We start from the raw sequence: 10924 nt of genomic DNA, 5'->3' as shown, positions 1-10924 counted from the left end.
AGGGAAGTACAGTTGGGTGCAGGGTAACTTCAAATGCCAGAGGCTAAAATCTGAAATCTGTTTCCACTTGTTTGTATAGTGAGAATGACAATGAAATTGGGTCAATATAAAATGTCCACAATAATGCTAAAGAACTAACATTGCAAAGGGAAAGTGATAAAGTCATTGCCAGTACTCTCTGTTTTTGAGCCTTTTGCTGATCTGCTATTCCCTCATTTCCCAGCCTTTTCTTGGCTTCGTACTTTATAATCCAGCAGAGATAAGTTGTTTGCCTTTTCTTCACACACAGTCCACAAAGTTTTTGCTGCTACTACATCTTTGCTCATGAGGTCTGTTTGTCGTGACTGCAGTCCCATCCTTTTCTTAGTGCACTTCTAACTCCATTAAGAATCAATTCATGTATCACTTCTTCCAAAGAGGTTGACCTGCTTTCTACTCCCTATCCTCAAGACTAAATTGGGCTCTCAAAACATATTGTACATATTTGTACCGCTGTACTTCTAAATCATTTGATCAGTTTGGCTTCTTTCTTCATACTTGAATCTCCTGGAGGACAAGGATGGTGTCCTATTTATCTTTGTACTCATAATACTTAGCATGATATTTAACACAGAGTTAATATTCAGTAAATATGATTTAAAAGCATGAGATTGCATGTTGCAAACTCATGTTGTAGTAATTAGTATGTAGTCCATTGGATGTGCACTGGATAACAGCCTTGCTGAAAGTTTTATTGGATTACAGCAATGATATCTCTATCAGTTTGCTCAGTCTTCACAGTTTGTTGCTGATATAGCATGACTGTCTGCTTACAACTTAAACAAATTACTAGGAACACTGCTTGCAAGGCACACATTTTTCTTTATAGCCCTTTGTTCTTTAGCCTCTGGAGGTTTCTGAATTATTGTATACTATCTAGTTTGAAACAAAATCTCAAAGAATGCAGCCTCCTGCAAAATAAGGTATAAATAAATATATAATATTTCAGTAGCCATATTTCATTGTATAAGCAAAAGCTGATTTACTTGGCCTCCTATCATTAATAACTCCCCATTAACTGGTCCCTTTCCACAGTAACTATACAAAGAGAACTGATATTCATAACATGAGCCCTGGGACCCTGTGGCTTCATGAAGTGACTTCTGAATCATCAAAAGAAAGTTCAAGCTCTATTCAGTCTTCTTTCAGTATCAAATATATTTTCTCTTGTTCGTTCTTGAAAGTTGTCTCATGCAGACTAGTAATTATCAAGTAGAATCTTAGACTAACCCTGTCCCTTGACCATGTCAGAAAACAGATTTCTTTAAACAGGTCTGATGACAGTAATGGGATTATTGTGTAAAATTTAAATAGCATGCCATGTATGATTTCAGTCCTTAAAGCTAGAAACCTAGATGCTGTTTCTTTTCTTTCAGAGGGAGTTATTTTAAGGATAATTAAATGATACTTGAATCACACTTCTGCCTCTCTGAGAAAGGTGCCAGATAAGTGCAATGCCACCAGGTGATCAGGTGCCACATTTTCCTTCTAGTCAATATTGAAAAACTCTTACAGCTTTCATCTATGTGTTACAGATATTTTTTCTTTTATAGTTCAAGTTTATAATCTCTTACTTCAATTGGATATAAAATTTTGAAAAGTGTCTTACAATGTATAGTAAGGTCTGTGAACGACATTATAATATGTTGTTTCTTGATGTGAAATACTTTTTACTTAAATGAGCATAACTCCAGATAATAGATTAAGACCACTTTTGGGGATATTAGTTATTTTTTCTAGGCAATATGCTTATGCATGGTAACTATAACACTAAACGTTATAATGTGTTTCTAGACTCAAGTGTCCATTTCTTGTTCAACCAGCTGAGCCCAGGAGATAGTATAAATTGAGATGTAGCTCTTCACCTCTGGGAGAGAAGATTTTAGAGAATGGGGTATGGTCTAGGCTGACACCCCACATGATATCTACTACAGTGTTCATAGTAGAGGCAGAATAAATTTTAAAAAGTCCTTGTTTCTGAGAAATTGAAATCAGGACCAGAGATTACAACTGGTCTCTTTGCATGCTCAAACCGGGGGTCATATGTGGCTGGGAGTGTGGTGGCTTTGTTTTGGCTATGTGCACATGGTATGTGGAAAGCTGGGAGGGAGGGAGAGAGCGAGACAGAGAAAAAAAGAGAGAAGCAGAGAAACAGACAGATTAAGAGAGAAGAGATCAAGCAAAAGAGACAGAAAATAGAAGTGGCTTTCTTTGCTCTGACCAGTATTGCAGTTCATAATTCTGGATCCTCATGAAAATTGTCTATGTTTCCTAACCTAGGATCTGTGACATAATACTATGTTCTTCCAATGCATTCCACCACAACTTTTTTTTTTTTTTTTTTTTTTTTTTTGGTATCAGCTAGCTTAATTAACTTTTTGCTCCCTGCTCCATACTCCCAGAAGAACTCTAAATAAGATAGCCATTTGATTTTCATCTTGGTTTATATGGAAAAAACAAAAGACAAAATGAACATTGGAACACTTGGATGGGTATTTTATACTGAAAATTTGCTTAGTGGTTACAGGGTTAGAATGATATAAATAACTGAACTTTATGCATGACCATTTTGTAAAAGCTATTAAAAACAAAATATATGTGCAATTTACTTTTGTACCTTCAAGTTGTTGAGAATTATGTTGATTTTTCTACATTTCATGGGATCAGTGCTCTTCAATCTAACTGTTGTAGGGTAGTACATTTTAGATATGTATGTGTGTATATATACACATATGTGTATGTGTCTGTAAACACACATACAATCACTCATGCAATTTTCCCCATTTACATCATCCTTAGGGAAGATATTTAAAGGTCATGTTGCCTTTATGATTTTAGCATACTGTTGCTAGAGACTGCTGATCTTTAATTAAAAGGTCAGATCTCTCATCTTCCTCCAGTGACTTATGATTATTTTCATTACCAATGAGCTGAATTTGTATTATTTAATAAAGCTGAAATGAAATAATTATTTAATCTCTAGAGCTGTGGAAAGATTTATTAATTGTGAAGGCTAAATCCAACTGTAGATATTCTCTTTTGTTCTTATAGGCCCTCCATTAAGTAGTATTGTTAGAAATATCCAAGGAATATTTTGATCCGTACCTTTGCTCTCTACCCCTTGGTCCTCTTGAAAGCCATATTATCTTAAATGTCTTGGTCCCAAGAACTAAGGCTGAAGTCACATTTGGCTTTGGTGCCCAACTCATTCTCTAGGGGTAGCATTTCACTTCCCAGGCCCGTCTCAAGAATCTAATGTCTTCAAGCTCCTCCTAGTTAATACTGGTGGTGTCTTTTCTAAGCTCTCTCTTCTTCTCAGTTTCCAGTATTTATCACTTGCACTCCACAGACCTGGGCAAAATTATAGTGGCTGAAGTCTCATCCCATTAGAGCTCTATTTTGTCTGCTGTGCTTCTGTGATACATCAATTCTCATGATAGTGTCCAAAACTGTAGATGATTGGACAGGTTCTCTATTCTGGTAAAATTGAATTGAAGTTGGAATTGGAAATCCGGCCTCATTGTTATATAATAATTTAACCTATATAAGTAAATAATAATGAAAGCTGGGAGGTTTGGGGTATGAAAAGGGCCAAGGTGGGTTTATATGGAATTTCCCACTTCATATGATAGGAAACTATCTCCCCTTTTGAATCCTGGTATGGACTCTGGGAGACAAAGATAGACATAGTGGTAAAGGAATAAGAAGAGAGATGGAGGCCGGGCACAGTGGCTCACGCCTGTAATTCCAGCACTTTGGGAGGCTGAGATGGGTGGATCATGAGGTCAAGAGATTGAGATCATCCTAGCTAACACAGTGAAACCCCATCTCTATGAAAAAATACAAAAAAAAAAAAAAATTAGCCAGGCGTGGTGGTAGGTGCCCGTAGTCCCAGCTACTTGGCAGGCTGAGGCAGGAGAATGGCATGAACCCAGGAAGTGGAACTTGCAGTGAGCCAAGATTGCACCACTACACTCCAGCCTGGGCAACAGAGTGAGACGCTGTCTAAAAAAAAAAGAATAGGGATGGAATGATGGCTGGAAATATTCTCAGGCTCTCCTCTGATACTCTAGTGAGGTATTTGTTCTGTGTTATAATTTAATTTGCTCACTTATTAATTTATTTTTTCATTCACTAAATCATTACTGAGCATCTACCTTATACTTCTAGGCATAGTGCTAGCTGTTTTGCTTATATTGATGACTAAAATACACACTTGTCCCTCAAGGAGTATGAAGCTAGGAGAGGAGAGAGAAAAAATAAACATTATGGTATCATGTCATGTTATCCTTTCTTTCGATAGGAAAATCATAGAAGAGGAATATAAAATTTAGGACTGGATATTCAGGAAAGGCTTCTAAACAAACTCTCTTCTAAGAGATGCTCTCAGATTGAGTAGGAGTGAGCCAGGTTGAGAGAGAGAGAGAGAGAGATGAGAGAGAGAGAGAGAGAGAGAGAGAGAGAGAGAGAGCGTGTGTCAGAGAGAAAGGTGTTTCAAGCAACAGGAAGACAATATACAGACGCCTTGAGCTCTTTTAGGGAACAGAAATTAATTTGGTATGGCTAAAGCATAGACTACAAGGGTAGGCATAGGCAATAAAATAAGCTGAAAAGGAAATTAGGGCCCAGAATGTGGAAGGATTTGTATGCCAAAATAATGGGTCTGAATATTATCCTGAAGATAATGGGGATCCTTTGAAGGACTTTAAGAAAGTGACATGATCATTTTATTTTACCAAAGTCACTTTTCGTGCTGCGTATGGAAGGGATTTGGCTGGGGCAAGGGAAGAGGCTGGAAAATAAGATGGGAGGCTGTTTTAATTGTCCAATTGATGGCAGTGGCAGTGAAGATGCAGATAAATGGACTGATTTATGATATATCAGAGCTAAGGTATAGATTTTGAAACCATCTCCATCCAATATCTACAAAAATAAATGGCACAGTAGATATTCAACAAATATTTAATGAGTGAATGAGTCAAGGTATTCACTAAAGCTTGTGTAGGAATAAGTACATAGAGAGAAGGATACAGGACCTAGGACTGAGCCTAGGACTTTACACATGTTTACAGATAGAAAAAGCTGATTAAAAAGCTGAGAAAGAAATGACAAAGAAGTAGGATGAGAACTACGGAGAAGAACAAAGCAATTTGGGTTGAGGAAGTGGAGGCAGCAAGTATAGCTTTCTCTTTCAAGATGTTTGATGGTTTGAAGTATATAAGAAATATGACTCAAGGAATATAATGTCAGAAAGAAGGGTTATTTTTAATGAGTGAAGACATGAACATTTTCATATTCATATTCAAAAATCAAGAAGAAATGAGAGGCAAGAGAAGAAAGGGTTATATCGCAGAAACATATTAGATAAAAAGGGGCCATGAGTACTGTGATGGCAGAATAATGACGTCCTCAAAGATGTCCACACCCTAGTCTCTGGAACCTGTAAATATGTTACTTTATCTGGTGCTATGGTCTGAATGTTTGTGTCCCCGCCAAATTCATATGCTGAAATTCTGTCTACCAAGGTGATGGTATTAAGAGGTAGGAGCTTCTGGGAGGTGATTAAGTCATGAGACCAGAGCCTCCATTAATGGTATTAGTGCTCTTAAAGTATAGGCCCGAGGGAAGCTCATTCACCCCTTTCACCATGTGAGGACACAGCAAGAAGTCACCACCTGTGGACAAAAAATCAGGCCCTCAACTGACACCAAGTTTATTGGTACCTCCATCTTGAACTATCCAGCCTCCAAAACTGTGAGAACTCAATTTCTGTTGGTTATAAGCTATCCAGTTTATACTATTTTGTTATAGCAGCTCCAATGGAGTAAGAAACCTGGAAGAAAAGATTTTGTAGATGTTATTAAATTAAGGACCATGAGATAAGATTATCCTGGACTACCTGGGTGACCCCAGTATATTCACAAGGAGACTTAAAAGAGTGAGAGGAGGAGATGTGATGAGAAAAGTAGTGTCAAAGTCAGAGAGATATTTGAAGATGCTACTCCACTGGCTTTGAAAATGGAGGAAGGAGTCCATGAGCCAAGGCATGCAAATAGCTTCTAGGAACTGGAAAAGACAAGGAAACAGATTTTTTCCCTGAAGCCTTTAGAATGGAATACAGCCTTGCTGACACCTTGATTTCAAACCAGTGAGACCTCTGTTGGACTTCTGATCCCCAGAACAATAAGATAAGAGTTTAGTATTGCTTAAGCCACTAAGTTGTAGTAAATAGTTGCAGTAGTAATAGGAAATAAATACAGGCACCCATGGAGTTGTGTGCCTTGAAAAAGAGGACTGTATCTTCTTGTGAATCTAAAGGAAACATAGAAAGTGAATAGTGCAACAGGGAAATTTAAATGTGCAGTGAGAGTTTGTGTGTGTTCAGATTCAGACAGGCTCTTTGGGAAATATAGGAGGGTGTAACTATAGCCTCAATAACTTCAGCCCACTGAACTAGTTAACACAGACCCAAATGTCAAAAGCCCATCATTGGTTGTGATTATTTTAGTGTAGCTAGAATCTACCTTAACTAAACATATTATACAATGATTGAAACATCCCAAATAGGCATTCATACTGCTCAGAAGGATTTTTTAACATGTCAATTTCCTGCTATATTTCAAGCTTCACAAGGGCAGGTCATACATATATCTTTTTCACTATTACTTCCCATGACTAGAACGGTGCCTGGCATATCACAGGCACCCAATGAGTATTTGCTAAATAAACAAGTAAAAAGAATTGCCCCACCATAAGGAGTATCCCAAGAATTAAGGAACATTTAAAACATATTTTTACAGTTTTCATGAAGACAGATTTTGTGTAAGAAAGACATGCCTGCAATTGGATTTATCATTCATTCAACATATCTAGCATTTTTTGGCTTTTACACTCTGTTCTAGGGAAGGAGACATAGTAGTCAACAAAACCAAGCCCCTTCTGTCATGCAATGATATAATATTTTTAGGGGAGACAGATAAGAAAAATGTACACTATGAATTCACAAGCAGTTTTGTACTTCTTTCAATGAAATGGTATAGTTTATCCCATATTAATAGGATTTGAGCTTTGAGTGATATTCCTAATAAATGAGTTTGTAGTGAGCCATCCATGTTCTTATCTAGTCACCCTGATATGGTTTGCCTCTGTATCCCCACCAAAATCTCATCTTCTAGCTCCCATAATTCCCATGTGTTGTGGGAGGGACCATGTAGAAGATAAGTGAATCATGTGGGTGGGTCTTTCTCATGCTGTTCTTGTAATAGTAAATGGGTCTCACGAGATCTGATGGTTTTAAAAATGGGAGTTTCCCTGCACAAGCTCTTTTGTTGCCTGCTGCCATCCACGTAAGAAGTGTGTTGCTCCTCCTTGTCTTCTGCCATGATTGTGAGGTCTTCTCAGCTATGTGGAACTGAAAATCTAATAAACCTCCTTCTTTTGTAAATCACCCAGTCTCAGGTATGTCTTTATCAGCAGTATGAAAATGGACTAATACAGTAACTTGGTGCCAGTAGAGGGACTAATACACCCCCTTTCTATTAGATTCTGCCTAGGGGTGGTTTGTTGATAGAATAAAGGAGGAAAACCAGCATTTGTTGAATGAATTCTATGTTCCAAGCACCGTACTGGGCCTTCCTGCCTGCCTGCCTGCCTGCCTGCCTTCCTTCTTTCCTTCCTTCTTTCCTTCCTTCTTTCTTTCCTTCCTTCCTTCCTTCCTTCCTTCCTTCCTTCCTTCCTTCCTTCCTTCCTTCCTTCCTTCCTTTTTCCCCCTTCCCTTCCCTTTCTCATCATCTATCTACCTAAAATGTATGCACCATTTACAATTTAATGATAGTTATATGCCATTTACATGCATTATTTTCTATCATTATCCCTATTTTACACATGAAGAAACAGGCTCAGAGATGTATAGGAACTGCTCAAGACCACACAGCTAGTAAATGGTGGAGACAGGAATTGAGAGCTTGCTTAGCAACAGACCTCATTATACAAAAACTGTTATGCCACTGTGTCTGGCTCAGCTGACACTGAATACATGACCAAAATGTCTTCTCCTCTGCGTTTTAATAAGCTATGGTAAAAGACTCCTGAGCTGTCAATTTGAATTGGAATGCTAACAAGCCACTATCTAACATAATACTGCTATGGACAAAGGCCTAGTCTCCCTAAGCCTAATGTTTTGAGGAAGTTGCTGATGTTGGAAACAGGAAGCCCTGGGCTGCTGAAGCACAGTCTGCCAATGTGCTAACTAGTGTGTGAATCTGGAGGCTGTTTTACCAGGTTCCCTCAGAGTGCTATACCTTTCTGTGGACTCCCTTCCTCTGCCACAAACTTTACCTTTGCTTTTACTCACTGGCTTTCTGCATTTCACAGTCTCATTAATTGTCTGGCCCAGGTCCCTGATGCAGTGCTGTGATTGGAGAAGCACTACAAGCTGTACCTGGTTATGAGGAGAGGCTGGGACTAGAGTGTGAGAGACAATAAACTGCTTTTAATTAGCTGCAGCTGATTTCCCATAACTGGGATGCAGTTCTGGAGTGCTGCAGCTCAGATTATTTGAATAACAGGCAGTATTGACTGAGAGCTCCCATCCCCTGATGGGAGTCTGTCTAGTTGGAGCTAAAGAAGCTGATGTGATTAAGTGTGGGGTTTTTGATTAGGTGGACTTTGACAAGGCTTATTTGATTGTGTCAGGCTGGGGTTTCTTGAGGAATTGCCTGTGTCTCAAAATTGAACCACAACTTGACATGTCTGGGAACTTGGGATTTCCAGGCTGTGAGGCTGAAGGAATTAATTTTAATTGGCTAAAAGTAAAGACTGAGGAATTCAGAATATCACACAAGCCCCTATTATCTCACTCAACCATTTGTTTTCCTATCATGGACCCTGATTTAAATGACATCCACAAGCTCTGGAGATCATTTTATAATCTTTGCACTGGGCCTGAGAGTTGCAAATGTACCCAGCCAGATATGTTTCTTGGCCTCACACTGCAGGACTTATACCTGAGCCATGTTTCACTCAAACAACCATAATAGAGCCTCTAGGCAGGTCATCTGCAACAAGGCAATGGGGGGAGTAGGGGAGGTTAGGAGTAGGCATGATTTATACCTCATGTGTAACTAATTATTTATTTTATTAAACACTGTAATATTATGGCCTTTCTAGATAGAGGAAATCTATGGGACCTGCCATAAAGATGGAGATCAGTTGTTCCTTAATCACTGTAAGGCTGTATCTTATTGGCAACTCAAAAGAATTCCTGGGCCCCATCCTCTATGAAACTCAGGAGAGAGTCTTAACATTGTGAGGGTTGTAACTTATGCATGCACTTACTTCTTGTGTTTGGGGGTTGCTGACCATTTAGCTTTATGTAAGAATGTGGTAAATGTTGCATCAAAACATATATCAAAACATGACATTGAATACCTTGAATACATACAATTTATATTTGTCAGTAAACATTTATTATACTCCAATAAAGCTGGGAAAAAATTTTGCCTAAACAATTCAGCTTGGACAATCCAGCTCAGTGGATTTTCCAGCAGGCCTCTGGCAGGGCCCTTGGAATAGTTTGTAAAAGAGTGGTGCTCTCCGAGTTGAGAGAAATTGATCTCATGTTGTAGGCACCTCTGTATTGAGCAATGAGTTATTAATACCTACCTCAAAGCTCCTAAACAGACTCAGCTTTCCACAGAGCTAACTCCACAATAGGTTTCCATCATCAGTAGTATCTTGCTAATGACAAAGAACCTTGAACACGATTTTTAAAAAGAGCATGAATGTCTATTGAATAGGAACTATTTCTGAAGGGGGACCGATGTGATATCCAAGCTTAATTCCCTAGGTGAGTCTGTAACAATTGTGTGCCAGATCTATGTGCTTGCCTCTCCTCTGCTACAAGTTTATAAAAGGCAAACATTTTTAACACAAAAGCTGCAACGAACCATCCAGCCTAGGATTCTACCAGTAACAGTGTCAGCAAAGGACAGATTCTGAGGACACATGGCTACTTGTGTGATGTCCTCTTAATGCCTCCTGAAAGTTGGGAGAAACAAGACAGGCAGACACACACACTATTCCATGCTTCCCTTGCCAAAGCATCTTCCTTATAAATTAAAATTAAGAAAGATTAATTAGTTTGCTGCTGTAGAGCATGTGGAAGATGGCTGTTCCCATGATGCATGTAGAGAGGGTGCTATAGGCCTATGATTCATTGCTCTGTCAGCAGTGTGAGATACATTGTATGAAAATGCCATATAAATGCAAATACAAATACAAACATCACATTTCCCTGTTGGCTAGTGATAAGGTGCTCATCCAGATGAGACATTAAGATTTAAAAGCAGAAAAGTAATAGCTGGGAAGAAAAAAAAAAAAACCCACAATTACTCCTCAAACAAAGTTTCCCTTTTAAGAAAGCCATTAAAGTGCTTGCTGTACTCCTACTCCCTCCAATGACAGTTATTCACACAGCCTAAATGGGTAGGCTATAGAAAAAAAAAAAACAATGTATTTGTGATTAATTCAATTAGGAAGAGGACAAATTTTGATGTCCAAAGGAAGGTGTCTTCCCTAGATTTGAGTAGCTCATGACCAAGTTGCCTCTGATATGGATTTTAGTTATTGATTTAGTAATGATTTTAGATCCTGACTTTGTATAATCCCTTACATTCCTCAAGTGCTTTAGATGGAAGGGAAAAAGCAACAAAGTCGCCCAGTGAAGCCTTAGCCAACTGCCTGACACTTCCTTCCTAAGAAGAGGAGTATGCAGAGAGCCATTTTCTCATTTGTGCTTCCTGATTGTGTTTCAGCCTGATGGCTTACTATTGATATAAGAAATCCCTTAAAATGAATGTGAAAAGAGAATGAATAATGGAACCAT

This window comes from Macaca fascicularis, chromosome X (genome assembly GCF_037993035.2).
Source record: "Macaca fascicularis isolate 582-1 chromosome X, T2T-MFA8v1.1".
Taxonomy (NCBI): Eukaryota; Metazoa; Chordata; class Mammalia; order Primates; family Cercopithecidae; genus Macaca; species Macaca fascicularis.
The sequence above is the reverse complement of the archived record's forward strand: the minus strand, read 5'-3'. Positions refer to the sequence as shown.